Genomic DNA, 19,677 nt, shown 5'->3' with positions numbered 1-19,677 from the left:
GAAGATACTCTGAGGATATAAGTTTTCAAGTTTCTATAGTAACTTTCGTTCAAGCTTCTTCCAAGAGAGTCTCTATTTTTCAGGATACAGATTGACTAATACAGGTAAAAATAGTTTTAGAAGATTTCCTGAGGATTACGACTCCAGTAGGTTTCTGACAAGAAATACACGCTAACACAAGTCTTTTTGCAATTCTCCAGAAAAGAACTCTCTGAATGAGTTACAGTCTCTTATCCTTAGAACAGAACTGTCAGTTCATTGGAAAATTCTCATTTGACTTGAGGCGCAATTCATCTGCTTTCACATCTCGGAGCAAGGTCGCCTCTGAATAAATATCTGCGACGTTACTTAAAAGCTAAATACTCTTACTTGACAAGTATGGGGCTTCTCTTGACTGAAGACACCCAACACAGCCTGCTTCTCCTTACAAGACTCTGAAAACGAAGACTCCACAAGTGTTTATCACCAAGGACGATATTCCTGAGTGAAAAAAGGTTTCGTTAAGAAGCGCTCTTTTCACATGACACCCAAGCGCATATTCTTACTTCCCTTTTAACAGGAATTCTGATGCCAAAATACGATTATTCAAGGTTTTTTCAAGTTCTGTGACTGAGAGCGTGAGGAAAACGCTCTCTCCGTGGATTCAGTCAGTTGAAGTGCGCCGCTCGCAGTGCGCGCATGCGCAAAGGGGGGACACTCTCGTGGACTGAGGAAATCAGCTAGACTGCTGACCTCCACCGAGGACGGAACCTCCTCTGCATTCTCAAGATGGCTGAGCGCTGCAATTCTGCCAACAGCAGCCGCAATTAAGTCTTCCAACATGGGTGTCTGCGCTTGCAAGGTCTTTTTAGGTAAGGATTTCCAAGAGAAGAAGGATGGATCCTGACACCCGACCAAGCCAAGAAAGCGGCTGCTGTCGCCACCTCCGAATATACCCTTGGATGCATGTAAGTAGCTTGGCGTAATTCACTTCGATTGTCTGAGCCGTGGCCGGCGTTAGTTCGATCCCCAAGTATGGGAGCGCCATTTGTGTGGACAATCCTCCCAATTGCAACGAGCCTCTATTGGTAGGACGAGTGTTGCACCCCAGGGGGAGAACCACTGATTTCCCGACATTCATTTTGAAGCCCGACACCCTCCCAAATCGCTCCATTTCCTCCAGAAATGCCGGCATCGAGACTCTGGGTTTGTCCACCGCGACCAAAATGTCGTCCGCGTACAGGCTGATAGTGTGTTCCTCGCCTCCGAATGTAATGCCCGTGATGGCCCGGTTGTCCCGTACGTGTTGGGAGAAAGGTTCCATATATAGGGCGAACAGCAGCGACGAGAGCGGGCAGCCCTGCCTCGTGCCTCGGTGGATGGCAAACGGCTTGGAGCTCGTTCCGTTCACCTTGATTGTTGCTTGGGGCGATGCGTAACAGCTCGCCACCCAGGCCCTGAACCTGTCGCCCACACCGAATCTCGCCAGCGTCCTATATAGATGGGTCCAGTCTACCCGGTCAAACGCTTTTTCGGCGTCGACTGACAGAAGGGCCGCATCTGTTGCATTGTAGTGTGCCTTATCGATCACGTGCATCAGGGGCTTGGTGTTATCTGCGCTTTGATGGGAGGGTATAAAGCCCGCCTGGTCCGGCTCTATTATGCCTGGGAGACACGGGCCCAGTCCCGAGGCCAGAATCCCCGTGAAGAGTTTTAAGTCGAGGTTGAGGAGCGAGATCGGCCGGTATGCCGCACAGTGGGTCGGGTCTTTGCCCGGTTTCGGCAGGACAATAATGGCAGCCTCTAGCATCTCTCGCGGGATGGAACCTGGGCCCCGAAATGAGTTGAACAGTCTCGTCAGTAGAGGGGCTAAGAGGGGGCAGAAGGATTTATAAAAGCCCGCAGAAAATCCGTCTGGGCTTGGTGCTTTAAGTGGTTTGAGACGGGCAATGGCGGAGACCACTTCCTCCAGACGTATGGGGGCGTCCAAAGCCATGGCGTTTGTCTCATTGAGGGCCGTTACCCCTGCTCCGTCTAGATAGGCTATGCCCGCCTCAGCATCTGAGGCCGGCTCAGCCTTGTAAAGTGTGGCATAAAATGTCTTGAGTGCCTCCGCAATGCGATCGTCTTCCCGGAGCTCCTCACCACCCTCCTCGCGAATGACTGGGATCTTAGACCGGATTGTTTTCGCCTTCAGTTTATTGGCAAGTAAGCGGCCCGTCTTATCCCCCCCTACGTAGTACGTATGTTTAAGGCACAGTGCAGCATATTCTGCCCGATCCAGGTCGAGGCTCGCAAGCTGCGCTCTGGCCGGATAGTGCGATTCCCCTTGCAGTTAGAGGAAGACATAGTCAATACCCTCCCGGGTTCCGCCGTCCCCCTGAGTGTGTCGCGCGTCCCTGTGCAACCGCTAGCAATGGCGGGCCTACAAGAGGAGGAGAAGGAGGAGAAGGAGTCGTGCTCGCTGGTCGCGTCGTGTTGCGGTGAGGGCCGAGTGCCCACCGGCCCAGGCCCCGGACCGTGCTATCCCTTGGCTTCCCAGGCCCAGCCTCTGCTGTCATGCACCAGTGATCTCGTGGAGCCTGTATGGCAGTTGCCGCTGTTCACCCCGGGCCGCCGCCAATCCCCGGGGGCCCGTGCAGTGCCCCCTGGAGCCTACCTCCCCGGCGTCGGGGGCAGTCCTCGTGTGGCCTGTGGGTCCTCGCTTCTGCACCTCGGTGGTGGGTCGCTATGGCCCTCTAGTTTCTCTGCTCCCCGGGCGATAGGGAAGACCGCTAGAAAGGCGGAGAGGCCCAACGGGTGTGACGCTGTTGCCGCGCCGGGGGCTCGAGCACCTGCCCCCCGAGTTGTCGTGCTCCTCACCTCCTGAAGCGGCCGCGTCCGCATCTGTCCTTTTCGGCATCTGCCGCTCCCACACCGTGCAGGCCCAAGCCGGGGCCTCGAGTAGCTCCTCACGCCGCCTGAGCCAGTGCCCCTCGTCGCTGGTCTCGCCGCCGCGGCCCGCTGCTGGATCGGCGCCCCGCTCTGCTCGTCCCTCTCTCCGCTGGCAGGGGAGACAGGTCGCTGAGGCTGTGTGGCCTCACAGCTGCCATGGTGGGCCCCTCCGGTGACGATGCTCCGTGGGCCGGGCCGACCCCGGCGCGCCTCCGGCCGGCACTGGACGCCGCGGCCGCCGCACGGGTTGCGCTCCTTCGCCCGGACCTTGCTGCGACCTCAGGGTCTCCAATCGGTGTCCCGCTTACCGCAGGCAGTCAATAAGTGGCTCGGAAGGTGAGGGGATATGCTTTAAAGCACCGCCAGGAGACTTAGGACGGGGAGCCTCAGTAATCCACGTCCTCTCAGGCCGCCATCTTGGCCACGCCCCCCGCATTTAAGATTTTTGAGATAGAACCATGGCTATTGCTCACAGCTGCTTCTTTCCTATTAGTGTAGGTTAAGCTCAGGTCATTTAGTTTCTTCACCAAACATTTATAATATATTTTGAATTGGTCTCACTAAAGATCCTTCTTCTTTCTTTCGAAAAGCCTCCATGCTATATTTCATGCTATGAATGACAGGTGTATTCATGTTATGGCTTTCCAGGGGCCTGCTGGACAATACTAAATATTCCAGTCCTCTTTATCAATCCAGCAGTGCCTCAAATCAAGAATTCAGGTCCCTTTGTTGAAGAATATCTGGTTATAAACATAGATGTGACGCAAATATTGGATCTAGTGTGCCAGGAATTTAGCACCCTCCCCAACCCCTCTCCCCAAGTCTACTGGAAGAGATAGAAAATATAAAAATAACTCTCATCACAAATCACAAATCGGCTGTCGCATTTCACAATGGACACAGCACCTATTTACCCCGGCAAAACTGACAAATACATCCCTTTAATGCATATTATGTTTGACCTACAGGAGCACCTAATGGGATATGTGATCCAATTGTTATCAAATGTTGTAGAGATTGTGGCAACTTATTCTCCATGCCCTCATCAGGTGTATAAACACTCACACTCTGGGATATCCTAAGAGTGGTTGGACCTCTCACGCTTCCCAGGTTCACACGGGAGTGACTCATGAGCCCAAGCTTTAGCTGTGAATTCTGTGACTTGTAGTCCTCTTTATCTCAGTATACATTTTGACTACAAGACCCAGAATAGAAAGCGAACTTTTTTTGATTAGCTAATCACACATGAACTAGGAAAGCCCAGGAGCTCTGAGTGTGCTGCAGATACAAAATAAATCTTCCTGGCTCTGATGTATTACTATTTATGTTCTTTGGTGTCTGACAGTGGATCATTGCTGTTTATAGTCCGTCAGAGATTGCACATCAGTCTATGTTAATGATCTTTCACAGTTTTCTCTGTCATGTTTCATTCCATTGCATAGATTTGAATTCCTTTTGAAGTATGTACTTGTTCTTTCGGGCTGATGTAAGCTACATGTGTGTCAATAGGAGGCAACTGCAAAATCTCCCATGATATTGAACAATTGCATAATCATCTAAAACCAAGCAAACATTATTAACGTGTTCCAGGGTGTAGGCAATGGAGAAAGTATGTATGTGTCAATGCAGACATCAGCAGGAAAATCTGTACAAATGTACGAAGTAAAGGAACAAAACAAGCCCCGCCTTACTACAATAGCAGAATGAAAAGCAGCCCAAATAGGGTTACGATTTGGAGGCAGCAGATACATGTTTTTGTAGACTGTGACAATATATTTAGCCGACCACTGTAGCATCAAAGGCCACAGGCCCGCATTGAAGGAAACACTTGTTTAAGGAAATATGTTGAATAGAGGTGCAGAGCAGACAGGATGTTAGGCTTCACAGACTTGTAGGTGTAGGGCTTTGCGCTTCAGAAAGGACACCAAGCTAGCGTAGAAACGTATCAAACCACAGGTGTAGAATTCCGTTGTCATGTGAACAGTTATTTTTGTAGAATAATATTGCTTTTGTTCACAATGATACCTGCTGGATCTTTCTAACAGTAATTATGCTTGTGACTTGTTCAGTTTTGAAAAGGTACGTATCTTTATGTCCGTCTCCGTACAATTGAAAGTTCAGTTTACAGTTCAGCAGAGCTGTCTTTGCTTCCACTTGCGCACGAGTTAATAAGCTCTGTACTTTGCTGCCAATTAAAGTCGTTTTTTCTTTTCTTCATTTTGTGGAAATTTCTGGCTAGCCAGCCGAGGTGTTTTTCTCGCCTGCCCCAGACTGTCTCAGGGGGAGAGCTGCCTGCTGTTGATTGAATAGAGGCGGAGCAATATCAGGTAAGAAACGTCAGAGTATTACATTAAGGGCTTATTTACAAGCCCCTTGCGCCGCCCATATGTCACTTTTCCCATGTTAAAAATGACGCAAAAGTGGCGCAAGAGGCTTGTAAATAGGCCCCTAAGTCTGTATTTTCAAAGATGGGTGGGTAAGATCGCAATTTGTTATCAAAAAGGGGGAAGGGGGAATCAAACTTCGGGGCAGATTTACAATAAGTGGCGCATCCCTGCATATCAGCAGGGATGCGCCACTTATTGTGCGCCATGCCTCCGCCACCATTGGGCAAAAACGGCACACATGCGTGACGCATCTGTGCCGTAAAAGCGGCGCATTGCTGGAGTTGCGTCGCAAGCGCGACGCAGCTCCAGCAAGGCTCTGGGGGGGCCCTATCTTGTTAATGCTGCGCCAATCCTTACGCCTGCTTCAAGCAGGCGCAGGGTTTTGACGCAGCATGGGCCCCAAAGTGACTGAGTGAAATCTTGTAGATTTCACTCAGCCTCTTTTAGGAGGCGTTCCTGCGCCGCAACGCCCCCCCCCTCCCCTGCGCAGGAACGCCTCCTTCTGGCGCAGGGCTTTACAACGTGACGCATCTCCCAGTTGCGTCACGTTGTAAGTACCCCACACCATGGCGCTTCTTTTGTGTCGCCGCTGCATCACAAAAGTGACGCAACGGCGGCATAAAAGGGGCGCAAGGGGCTTGTAAATATGCCCCACAGTACCTTGCAGTTTTAAATTACACAATTTGTTGGCAGTCATAGCACAGAAATGTAGAAATGGATGCATGGGATTTTCTTTTTCTTTTGTTGTGATAAATATAAATGTGTGGTGAATCCTAGTATATGCTGAAAGACTAGCTAGTATGAAATTCCCTGTGAGATAGAAAGGAAGAGACACTCCTGGGGTGTGGGTGATCTGACGAATGGGCAGTAGTGAATCACCCAAGAAATAGCTCCTAAAAGGGGCGCTCCTGTCCGATGCATCAGGTCCTAATGTACAACCCAGAAGAAAACTTCTGGAAGACACCCCTTTTTAGGAGTGATCTAGTAGACATCAGCGCAGGAATCCTAGCTACCCCACAGAACCAGTACAGGAATAGTGACAGAACTGGGTCTCAAGTATATGATGTCTGACATGGTAAAGAGATTGTCCTTTTTTATCTAAATTGGCCAGCCTAACTCTGAATAAGTCAGACGCCCGGCTCCTGTAATCCTAGATTTCAGAAATGTGGAAGGTGTCTCTATGGAGGAACAGCCAAGGCTGAGGCATTAATAGGCTAGTCTGACAGTTAGGCAAAGGGACAGCGATTCACTGGTTTCAACTGACTGTACTCTGAGCACAGCCAGACTCTTGATTTCGAATCAAAAAGCACGTTATGTGTAAGTAGATATCCCTGCATGAATAACAAGCATTTACAATGCAACAGTCTCGCCTTTGCCAAAGTTAGAGCTATTGGCATTGTAAATGACAATTTTTAATTTATGTGTTGGTTTTGAAAACAGATAAATAAATGGCATTGTCATTTACAATGTCAATAGCTTACTCTTTCGCAAATACGAGACCTATTGCATTTGCACCCACCCACACAGAGCCACACACACACACACAGAACCCCCCCACACACACACAGAGCCCCACACACACACAGCCACACACACACAGCCACACACACACACAGCCACACACACACAGCCACACACACACACACAGCCACACACAAAAACACGCACAGCCCCCCACACACACACACAGAGCCCCCCCCACACACACACACACAGAGCCACACACACACAGAGCCCCACACACACACACACAGAGCCCCCCACACACACACAGAGCCACACACACACACACACACACACTGAGCCCCCCACACACACACAGAGCCCCCCCCCACACACACACAGAGCCCCACATACACACACACACAGAGCCCCACACACACAGAGCCCCCCCCCACACACACACAGAGCCCCACATACACACACACACAGAGCTCCACAAACACACAATGCAAGCTTAGACAATGGCGCCATATAGCACAGTAGACCAACATTTGCAAATTAGGGCCACATAACAAAAACTAGAGCTCACTTAAGCAAGATAAGACCAGCAAAGCCATATGGCACAGAAAGAACTGAGCGATGAAAGACAACACATAGAAAAGTAGAGCAACAAGTCAAGCTAAGGTAACACAGGGCAACCTAAGGCATTGCAGGCCTTGAATAAAGCGACACGGCAAACACAGACAACTAATGTGGTCAGTAAAACAACACAAGAGAACCTACGACAAGCAACACATGGCAACTAAAGCAACACACAACATCACCCTCATTACAGCCATCAGGTTGAGATAGGTCCCTCCCATCCTCCCGCCTTCCCATTTTAGCAGTCCCTCATACTCACAGAGACTAAACACGATCTGCCTGACTGTGCCTGGTCCCACGGCTGCCCCCTTCGCCATGGTCCGGCGCGCCGCCTGGAAGATGTACCCCGCTGCTGCATACAGCCCTTCGGCTCCCAACAATCGACAGCTCCAACATTTGCTAAGGGACGACCTGCGAGGCTCGCCTTCTGTTGTAACCGGGCTAGCCATGGCGACCTTCATATAATGCAGACTTTTCACTCTTGACACATGAACGCGTCCATGTTGGAACCGTGGACGTTGTATTCATTGTCGATGACGGCAGCCATTTCAGAATGGAAACCTTTAGTTTACAAACAAACTTGCACCATGATGGGTGGGTTTTTCCATTCAATGGACGTGTGGCGAACACAGTTTAAAATGGCGAATACATGCATCGCAGGAGCCAACTTGATTTTCGAAAAATAATTGACAAATTACAATTCCCTCTGTATTTGGATCGTTGCCGTTTTACTGAGTCTTTGAGCTTCCATTTTCTCTTTTTCTCATCCCTTGTCTGTGTCCTTCTTCTCTTCCGTCTGTATTTAAGTCACAAACCATGGCTGCGTAGTGTTGTCTATCTCATAGTCTTATACAACAATCCATTCATTTATCATTAACCAATGTTCGTTAGCATATGGGCTGCATTTGTAGTCAGCGTCTTTTATGGGCTGTACTTGTTTTGAGTTTTTGTTTAAGGGGGATTGTGGGTGTTTTGTAAGCATATCAGACTTGGCGGGAGTCTCTGCCTGCTGACTGGCGACTTCGGCACTACTAGAGATGCGACTTTTCTATGCTGCTTCGGGAAAAACCCTTAAAACGAGGTGTGCAGATTTTTCTTGACCTGTTTTCCAGTTTTATTTGCTTTCGTCCCTAGAGCATACATGTTAACATTTTAGAAAAGGAAAGCGGGAGATAAAAAAAAAACGGACCCGTAGTATGTATTTCTCTCATCGAACTTCCATTGAGGGCGAGGCATTAATCGGGTCTATTGCCATGAATGGGACTCGGAATTTAATGCAACTTCCAACAAGTCACGTGATTTTTACAGACAGCAATTGGTATGTGGTATAAATAAATCAGTTCTACTCACAGCGTAATGGCGCGTGGTGTGGTTAAGATGGCGCGTTTATTCACGCTGCACTTGTCTGCCTGCATTGTCTTCCGTCTCTGTCAGACTCTTGTCACCATCAGGTCAACAGGATCGGGTTATATTAGTGCCACAATGAAAGTTGTACCTGGTATTTATTACATACTTAAGGCCCTGCTCTTCTACCTGTTGACAGTCGGAGTCTGCCTGACTATAGCGTCGTCAATGATGACGCTGTCACTTGAAAGCAAGCGCGCTCTGGATCCGAAGGTCATAGGCAGGGCCCAGCCAGACTTAACGGAGCTGCCGGGCTCCTGCTCCTCTCTAATGTGAAGATTATACCGTGCTTACTTTGAGCAGCTGAGCTGGTTGCAGGGGTCCACCAGCGCTCATTTTTGGAAACCCGCACTTATTATTGTTTTAACACCAGCCTTCCACCCAGAATAAGAGAGAGAAAAGGGGTAAAGACTGATAAAGAGAATGACGGTAAAATGCTGACAAAGGGAGAAAGCAGGGCTAAAACAACCCCCCGCGCTTTCCCCGCACGGTTATGTTAAAAGCACCTCTTGCCCGAAGCGGCGACTGTGGTGATCCGCGAGGGGGGGTGGGAACGAGGGGGGCGGGAACAAAGACACCTCTTGCCCAAGCGGCGACTGTAGTGATCTGCGAGGGGGGGCGGGAACATAGACAAGGACAGCGGGAGGGGGGACGGACAGCGGGAAGGTGGTCAGGATACAACCACACGGGACAGGGATGAGGTTAACAATGAAGAAAAACATCGGTGTAAAAAAAAAAAGTAAACGTCCACAACTTCATGATGGAAAAAAGGGGCGGGGCTTAAAAAAATACAGGAACGCCCACGAATCTGCTCCGAGAATGATTGCCACATCTCTCTTCCAATGGCTAGCCTCCATTTATGGAGCTAGCCAATGGAAGAGAGAGGCGGGTTAAAGCCCCATACTCGAGATCAAACAATTTCGCCAGCGCGACACTGCTGCGAAGTGAACGCCAGGCGAAACCTAAAAAAGCAAACAATTATCAGCAAAAGCAGGAACACAGCACATTAAATGATTGCAGCTGCTCCTTGGGGCTTCGAGGAGTTGACAAAACTATAAAACACCCTGGCCTGCTCTAAGCCGTGGTGAATTTAAGGCAGCATTATGAACCAATGACAACAGTCTTTGTTGCACTAAAAAACTGAAATAAAACATTTAAAACAGTGTCTCTAAAGCAGTGTTCTCCAAAGTCGGTCCTGGAGGGCCGGATCCAGGGTAAATCTTTAGCATTTAGCTAAATGCAGATATCTTCAAATACAAGATATCTTCAAATACGACATGGATCCGGCCCTCCAGGACCGACTTTGGAGCACCCTGCTCGAAAGCATAAGCTGATCCAATTCAGCTTTGAGATCACTGGTGGGAGGTATACAGTAAAATTTGAATAACTTTACATACTTACCAGTCCTGCAGCATAAACATACGCGCAAGACAGCAAGCTGCCCCCGCAAATTGTCATAATGGATTGTTAAAATCAAATAACTCATCTACTCTGATCTGTAGCACCCAGGTAGCTAAAAGGGGAACTTAACCAATAAAGGTTCAACTTAGACAATAGGGTGATAAAAAGTGGAGGCACGTAATTTATAAACAAGCATTCCAAAGCCAAAAGTTATAGCTGCCATCTATGATTCCTTCCCTGGTATCACTCCGGCAAATACAAGTCCCTTTCCCGCCGTTTCCGGACCCGAACTTCTGTTTTCTGACTTCGCAGAGATCTCTGTGGAACAATCTCTGGCGGAACTTCTTAAAACTAAATAAGGTTCACCTTTGGACCCATGGCCCGCCAAACAATACAAGTCACTTGCCCCTATTATCAATCCCTCATTGAACAGAATCTGGAACGACTCCTTGAAGCGGGGACTCTTTCCAGATACATGGAAACAAGCACGTCTGGTCCCTATCATTAAGAAGCCTAATGCAGACCCTAGTGACCCTGCCAATCATAGGCCAATCTCTCTTTTACCTGCCCCGGCCAAAGTTCTTGAAAGACTGGCTCAACAACAACTAGCGAACTTTCTTGAAACCACAGGTGCTTTTCATGACTCGCAGCATGGCTTTAGGCCAGGATACAGCACCGAGTCGGCCCTAATTGAGATGTCAGACGCTGTAAGATGGAGGCTAGATGAGGGATCCAGAGCGGTGTTGGTGCTGCTGGACTTGTCGGAAGCATTCGACACCGTCTCCCATCCTCTCCTTCTTGAACGCCTCCACTCAAAGGGTATCCGGGGTTCAGCTTTGGGATGGATATCATCTTTCCTGTCTAACCGGTCCCAGGCAGTTTTTACCCCCCCATTTACTTCTGACAGTCGTCCGCTTCGGTGGGGCGTCCCGCAGGGCTCCTCACTGAGTCCTCTTTTGTTTAATGTTTATTTTTCCCCACTTTTTGATATCATTGCTCAAACAGGTTTAAAGGTCACCTCCTACGCGGATGATATCCAGCTGTTGTTTTCTTTCAATAACACCTCCCCCTCCACATTTGTTCCCTTAAAAAACTGCCTCCGTACCATTGCTCAATGGATGGACAGTAACTTCCTCAGGCTGAATGCAGGGAAGACGGAGGTTCTGTTTTTCCATCAGCCTTCTCCGTTTGACCCTAACATCTGGTGGCCTCTTGACCTAAATGCCCCCCCCGTCCCAAAAGATTCGGTGAAGAATTTGGGTGTCAAATGGGACTCTAACCTCACTTTTCATCAGCAAGTTCACTCAGTCTCCACCGCCTGTCTAGCCAAGATTAGAATGATCAAAAAGTTTATACACTTCCTCCCCTGTAACACCAGGAAGATTATAGTACAGGCGCTTATTACCTCGCACCTAGACTACGCCAATGCTCTTTATACTGGTCTGTCTGTGGGGCTTTGTCTTCGCCTGCAGACGGTCCAAAATGCGGCGGTGAGATTAGTTGCAGGTACCTCTCTCCGTGAACATATTACCCCCCATCGTCGAGAACTTCACTGGTTGCCTGTGCATAAAAGAGCTGATTTTAAAGCACTGGTATTGGCTCATCGGGCCTTGCAAGGTAAAGGCTCTGCCTACTTATCTACATGTCTGATCCCTTATAATAACTTTAGGACTTTACGCTCCTCTTCTAAACATCTTCTAACAGTCCCCAGATACAGGAAAACCCGCACAGGTGGGAAAACCTTCCCAGTACTGACCGCGGCCATCTGGAATAAACTCCCGATCACCATTCGGCTGATCAAGGAGGAACTACCTTTTCGGAGAGCACTTAAAACTTTTCTGTTCTGTTAAATGACCTACGGAATGACCTCGATCTCGGACTCAGTTAAAATCACCAGGTTGTAGGTAATCACAAAGGAGCGCCGGGACACCCCGTTGGGGTAGCTGTGCGCGATATCAAAAGACACTAAATAAATAAATAAAATAAAAGTTCGGAAGTTGCCGGACAGTATTTTTGCCTGGTCAATGCTGGTTTTGTTTTATCGTGGATTTAGCAAAAAGTTCTTTCTGAGCATCTTTTCTGCCCTCGCCAGTATAATTTTTTATTTTTTTTACGCCGACTGAAAGCAAAATTGTTTTTGGGTCGCACAAAGCACACATTGCCATAAATGTCTCTGGTATTATAGGAAACTCTTGGTGTTAGTGTGCTTATTGTCCAAAAGCAGATGCCATCAGTCACAGTGAAGTTGGCCAATGACTGAAGTGGGCTGACTTACTGCTCCATGCTATAGCGGTTTGAAGAAAAAATGTGCATGACAACAAACCAATGGATGGCGGTGACTAGCTGAAATCTCCTACGTATGTGCATGTATATATATCTTTTTTTTAACATAAGGTAGTTCCTAAAGCCATTCCATAAAAAAGTGTCCAGATCAAAGGGCAACAACTGAATAGCAGTCTTTCACAGCCGCGCTGCACACGAGGGGTTAACAAATAGATCTCGGTTGGGGCGCCCTGTTCCTGCCCGTCCGAATGCACCGCCGAGCCGGACATGGTGCTGGCGTGGCTCCTGCTGAATTAAGCCTCCGGCTCCGCTCGGCCTTGGTCCTCTGTGCTCGATTATTCCCTGCCTGGCTGTCAGAGCGGCCTCCTTGGCACGGACCCCATCCTCTCTCCCGGAGCTTTCGCTGCTCTGCCCGGCACAGCAACACTTCGACACCCGGCAGCGGCGGCTCTAGGACACCCGCTCCAGCGCGCACAGGACATGGGCGGAGCCAAGCAGGGGACGCTGATACTTCTGTCAGCCAATGGGCGACCGGCGACCGACGTGCGCTATCCCGAGGGCCCGAGAACGTGTCAATCAAACGTAAGGACACGCGCCTGCTAGGAACACAGTAACAGCTTTGTGTGTTTTTGTTCTTAACAAGAAAGTAGTTGAATCTGGTGGTGTGTAGTCCAGGGAAAAGAAGGAAGGGAAGGCCTGAAAAGGGAGAGGAAGGCAGAGGGAAAGAGGAGAAATGAAACGAATGGAACCCATGGAGAACGAGGAATGATGATAAACAAGCTGAGGATCGCGAAACAGCGCGGTGGGAGCGCACGAGACGAGACGCAGTGCCGTGAGCGTGCACATCAGCTGTAGCGGCGCCAGCTGAAAATCGCCGGAGAAGACACGCCGACCTCCGAGTCTGCCTGCTGCTGAGACTGACACGCGGAAAGAGCCCGGTGAGTGGGGTTGGGGGGGGTAAGTGGGGGGGCAGAGAGGGAGGGGATGTGTGTGTGTGTGTGTGAACATCATGCCATCTCTTGTCTCACTGTGATCAGTGAAAATGAATGCTGGTTTGCCTGCGGGACAGGAGATGTGCACGCGCGTGTGCCTGTACCTGTGCGTCCACGGTCCCGAATCGCCGCACGTGCCCTGGTCTGTCTCCCTTGAGAGGCATCTCGGTGACAATAGGTCTCGAGAGCGAGACCTAAAAATGTAGAGTAAACTGAGACCAACTACTGCTAGATATTCAATACTAACATCCTGAATGACAAGACTGTTCAAAATTGAGTTTATGATGTATATTTGTATCAAAATGTTCACCCTTCTCATCACCAATTCTGAAAAGGTACAATCTACCTTATGTCCATCAAGCCCTGACTATGGAAGCTGCCACAATCCACAGCATCCAACAGGAAACACAATGAAATCCAAGTTTGACCATATTAAATATTAACAGAACAGAATGTCTAACCTTTGTGAGTGGCAATGGTAGCTTGCAGGAATCAAGACTAAGGGCCTCATTATGATGCCAGGCGATCGGAAAAGACAAAAGCCATTGCGGTGGTCGGGAGACTGCCTGAAGAGCATGCAGCGGTCTGCCTGCCGAATTTTGATAGAACCGCCAAGCTGGCGGTCAGAACTCTGTGGTAACACTGCGGGACATGCCACAGGTACTGGAAAGTGCTATAGCAGATGCCGCCGCCATACAGAACCTTCAGCACATCAGTGCACTGTGTGCCATGCAGTGCACACATGAGAGTGCGAATGTAGGGGGGGCACTACATGTACCCCCTGGCACATTTTACGCTGCGCTCCGATGACTGGGGGTTCTGTTTGGAGCCCCCTCGATCCCTTTCTGACAACCTTTATATGGCGGGATCTCCATCATGTAAACGTTGTTGGAAAGGGATATTGTAATCCCGCCTGTGGGATGCTTTTCTGACTGCCGCACCATCGGATTTATGATCCTGGCGGAGGTGGACATGTTGCGTTCAATAGCTGTGGGTCTGACCCACCGCTGCCATTCTGGGATGCTTTTCTGACTGCCGCACTATCGATTTATGATCCTGACGGAAGTGGACATATTGCGTTCAATAGCTGTGGGTCTGACCGGCAGTATCGTAATATGGCGATCGGACTGATAACAACGGGCTGTCGCTGTCAGACTAACGACATCGTAATGAGGTCCTAAGTATAAAGGGGCCTTCAAGCTCTGCATGAGTTGGTCCCTCTGTGCCTGTATATGATGTGTGAAATTGATATCCTGTGAAGTTGCAAAGGTGAATGTGGCTGAACAATTACAAAACAAACACAAAACGGTCATATTATGTATATGAATGGCCATAACAGCAATTTCTATTGAAGTCAACGAAGGCCATAGTGTACACTAAATTCCTTAGAAAGCCTTCTAGGCATCTTGGTAAACTGCTAACAATCTCTGGTACTTTATTCCTTCTTTCCTTTACATACGTTTTTAGAAAAATGCACATAATGTTTCGACCTTGTTACGTTCAATCACAGAAATAGGTGCGATAGTGTCAAAGAAATGTAAGGAAGTAAGAAAAATGTACTATTCCCTAATATTCACATTTCCCTCACTTGGGAAGAGAATACATACATTTAGTATAAAATGTATTTCCATCGCAGGGATGCATTAACTAGTGTTTTTAGGTGAGGCATTTCTATCTGGATGGTACTATTTTCGGCTGGTCTCGTGGGTTCAATGGGTTCTTTCTACAGGTATGTTCTTCTTCTTAGTTTTGTTATTATAGTACTTGTTTCTGCCATCCATGCAAAATCATTCATATTTCACCCCAACTCTTTACAATCATGATCATAATAGTTTAGTCACCATATTGCTGGTACACAAGACTATCTTCATTTATGTACATTCAATACACCTCAGTATACCTCACATAAATTTCCTTCTAGACTTTTCAAAAACCTTGCAAATGAAAGAGTAACAAGTAGTTGATAGTGAATCTCATATTCATTCCATACCAACAGACCAAAAGTATTCTGTATTCCTTAGAACATCGCAAACGCAGGAATACAAGTGACGGATTTTCATAACTAAGTATTTCTCACTCTATGCCACGTAGAGCAAGTACTTCTGTAAAAAAAAAAATTTGATGGAATTACGTTAATTTGGGGTTGCAGCGTTTTCCACATATTTATGCCACATATTCCATAATCTGCTGTTTAATTCGCAGATGTTGACAAAATAAAGTATGCTTTTAACTTAAATGGTTAAAAAGTTACTAAAAATGACGCAATCTGTTGCCATTCAGTGAAAGACCCTTTGTAAAGTTTGACTGATCCCCTTTCTGTTCCTTATCACTGTATTTGGGTGTTAAAATGTACTAATAAGGGAAAACCTTTGCCCACACAGTATTAACCTGTGTAAAAAATACAAAATACCGAAGCAATGCTATCACAAAATGTGGGCACTACGCTGCATAATTTGCCTTTTCGTGCAGCATAATATAGTCAATCCTGCCGCATAACTGTGTCCTTCCCTGCTACATGATTTCAGTAGTCATGTTCATAAATCATGCAAAAAAACTACAGCACCCTATTAAATACCATATATTTGTTACAATACTTCAGATATGGACAATCAGGAAAATCTGTTAATGCTGTCTCGCTCTGTGGCATGCAATAGTATGAAACAATTAATATTATTTTGCTGCTCTCTTTCGTTAGTAATATTATGCTAAAATACTGTTTCTCAAGATACACAGCTCCGTTTGCATTTAAAGAAGTGGTAGCATCTTTATTTACAATAAGATACATACACACCCTATTTTTACATCTATGGAGGAAGCGTTTAGTAGACGTAATATCTCTTACTTCGGGCAGCTAATCATCTTGAATACAACTCCTCTGACAAAATCAGTCTAAAGTCAAATTCTTTCAAATCATTTATCATACAGAGAGTTTCGGCATGCCTCAAGACACAGATATAAAAGACCTGAAAAAAGTATTACTTTTATGAATATCTCCTACATAACCAAACCTGTTGCATCCATATCCATGGGTAAGACCAGCCTGAATCCACCCACCTTCTTTCCCTTCCCACTGTGTACCAACCTTCTCTGGATTTACTTCTGGGGCTTCTTCTACATCCATTTGTAACCTGGTCCTCCTGATGCTTACATGGCAGCAAACCGCCTGGTCCTCATTAGTAACTGACTTCTGTGCGTTAATGACTCTAGGGCGATAAATATTCAATTGGAGGATACCACCTTACTGTTATAATGACTACGCAAACAATAAAATGAAATATTGTAACAGCTGAAGAAGAAGGGAGATGCAAGCAGTATAAGAGAGGTATCAATGGAAAAGAGAAACCAAATACAACTAGACGGGGAGTCAGAAAACAATTTAGACACAGAGAACATCCAGGGAAAGAGCATTAAAATAAAGAAAAACAAAAAAGTAAGACGAGGAGCATCTGGAAAGTTACAGAGGAAGTACGCTGCAAGAGGACTGTTAATACAGATAGCCTTAAAGAATTAGTAAAATAACATAGAAAGTCAGCACAGAGGGAGGAAGAAAAACGCAAAAGAGACAAGCCAAATTGAAGAAGATGCATGAAGCAGGAAAAAAACGGATCGAACCAGAAAAAGAGTTAAGGAGACGGAAAGGGGTCACATTGAACGAAATCAGAGACAAAGTGAGATATATAGCACAGATAGTAAGATATAACAAGCAATTATTACTTTAAATATCACCAACTCAGAACTTACATATCCTCACTGGGTGCAAGTAGTGCACATCACTCCCCAGAAATAGAATAATTAAACTAATAGACCTATGAAAGGGGAAGGTTAATCAGGGATTACTCAAGAGGTTAAGGAAAGCACCTGCAGATATAGGGGCTGGCATCGACCTAGAAAGGTTCCAATCGAACTACACCAGAGACTGGATCTTCGTATGGGGTTTAGGAGAGCACAGGGTTGGTATGTAAGTTTCGGGTAGGTAGAGGGACTTTAGGGAGAAGGTGGATAGGTTGCTTTTTCTTTAAAATACCTTTAACGCATTTAAACGCAAACGTCAACAATGTAAGTCCCAGGAGAGCCCTCACTCACTCTGCATATCCTGTGTCCCACTGGAGAGGCCAGTCCTTGGTTGAGGAAGATATGGGTCTGAGGCCAAGACTCTTTCCTTCTCTGTAGATTGTAGGCAGGAACCGAGGTCTCCGGGGCACCGTGGTCTTCTGTGCTTTTAACTCCTGGGCAATGGGTCCGCTATCACCTTCCTTAGGAAACGACCGCCTAGTTTTAGCAGAAAAGAATTTCCTAAGCCGAGTAAAAGACATTTAGGAACCTCCTCAAATTCAAAATCAGTGCCCTCCTAACTTCTGACAATTTAGTACGTTTCTTTTTCATCTATTTCCTCGCTTCCTCTCGGCGCCTCTCTTCCTTTACTCTACCTACGTTTTTTTCGTTTCTTTCACTTTTGGCAGTAGTCAAACATCAACCTTACTTGTTTATCATTCTCCCACCTGTCGTACAGTTTTCCATTCTCTCACTCCTGCCTCGTTTTGTGCTTGGCACACTGTGTCCTTTGACCCTTTCAGCTGAGCCGCTCTTAAAGAACCCTCTCCTTTTTGACTTCCGATTAATAGCAGTCCAACTTCAAATATCTGAACTCTCATAGCAGAAATAAAGTCTTTGTTTAGGTTTTAGCCATGTGAACGAGCAGATGACGGTTTCACTTCCCCATTCCATCAAAACCAAGCAATCTGATTCAGCTGTGGTGTGAAGTATAAAACTGTAAGGTTTCTTAGATAAACATACCGCTTCCAGCTCAATTAAAGGTAAAGGTGAACTTTAGCCATAAACAGGTAGAACAGGACTAGGGGGTCACCTCCAGGGGTGTCAGAGCTCTGAGGGAGTGAAATCAAGGACTGCCCAGGAGGAGAGCTGTGGAGCCACAGAACCCTCTGCAGGAACTTGGGGGTCACTTTTAGGGGTGCCACAGCTCTGAGGGGGTGAAACCAAGGCCTGACTGCTCCGGAGGAGATCTGTACAGCTCGCGTGCACGCACCTCCAGGAACCTCTGCAGGAACTTGCGCGAGCCGGCGATATCAATGTTGGAGATCTGTCCGTAGCCCCCCAGCATGCCGTCCACCGTGGCCGGGACCTCCTTCCAGTATTGCTGGGCCTTGCTGTAGAACTGGCCCTCGCCCTCCACCGCCTCGCTCGTCATGGTGCCTGGGACAGCTCCCTCCCAGCCGCAAGCCTTGGAGATGTGCCTCTGTGAAGCGCCTTGAAGCTGTGCCTCTGTGAAACGCCTTGAAGCCGAGCCTCCGTGACCTGCTTTGAAGCCGTGCCTCGGTGACGTGCTTTGAAGCCGTGCCTCTGTGAAGCGCAGCGCCTTGAGACTGTACCTCTCTCTGGAGCGCCTCGGAGCGGTGCCTCTGCGGAGGGAAGGACAGCAGTTGAGTGAGTGGCACGAGTGTTGCTTAAAATGGAGCAGGGGGGGCTCAGACAGGCCAATCAAGGCCCCCAGAGACCCAAGAACAGCTGTAGGGGTGTGGGCGGGGGCCCAGAGCTCAAGGTCTGTCTGAGGTTAAAGGGGGGGTGATCCGTGACACAAGCAGTAATGAATCTAGATAAATTGCTTTCCACCAGGGCACCGTCTGAGGCAGGGAGGCAGGTGGGTGAGGGTTGGAAGGTACAATAGGGGGGGCCGGTGACGTCCAGTTGGGGGCAGGAGGTTGGGGGGGTTGTCTCTCCCCAGTGCTGGAGCTGCAGAGGGCAGGCTGGGGCACTGACCACAACCACACCTGCGAGGGGGCGACGAGTGGGGCCCCACAGCCAGGGACGTACAGGGGGCGTGGCTCGGTGACAGCCGTGAGGGGCCACATGGAGGCAGCACCAGAGGCTAAATATACCCTCCCCATGACCCCCTCCCCCCCGGTCCTCGGGAGGGCAGAAATCGCAAGAGGAATCACTGTCCGGCAGAGATACAAGCAAAGGCACCAAGGAGGCCTCAAACAAGGCAGGAGGGCCCTAGAAGGGCCCCTGGCCTCACTCGATCGATACAGAGCCTGGGATTTAAAAGGGGAATCAACCCTTCGCAGCATTAAATGCCCCGTGGCAGCGGTTCTTAACCTGTGGTCCGTGGGAGGCCGGGAATGTTTTATAAAATTACATATTTAAATGAATCAATTATGTACAAATGAAGAACAAGCAAAGTGCCCCCCCATGCG

This window comes from Lissotriton helveticus, chromosome 7 (assembly GCF_964261635.1).
Source record: "Lissotriton helveticus chromosome 7, aLisHel1.1, whole genome shotgun sequence".
NCBI lineage: Eukaryota > Metazoa > Chordata > Amphibia > Caudata > Salamandridae > Lissotriton > Lissotriton helveticus.
This window is presented reverse-complemented; position numbering follows the sequence as displayed.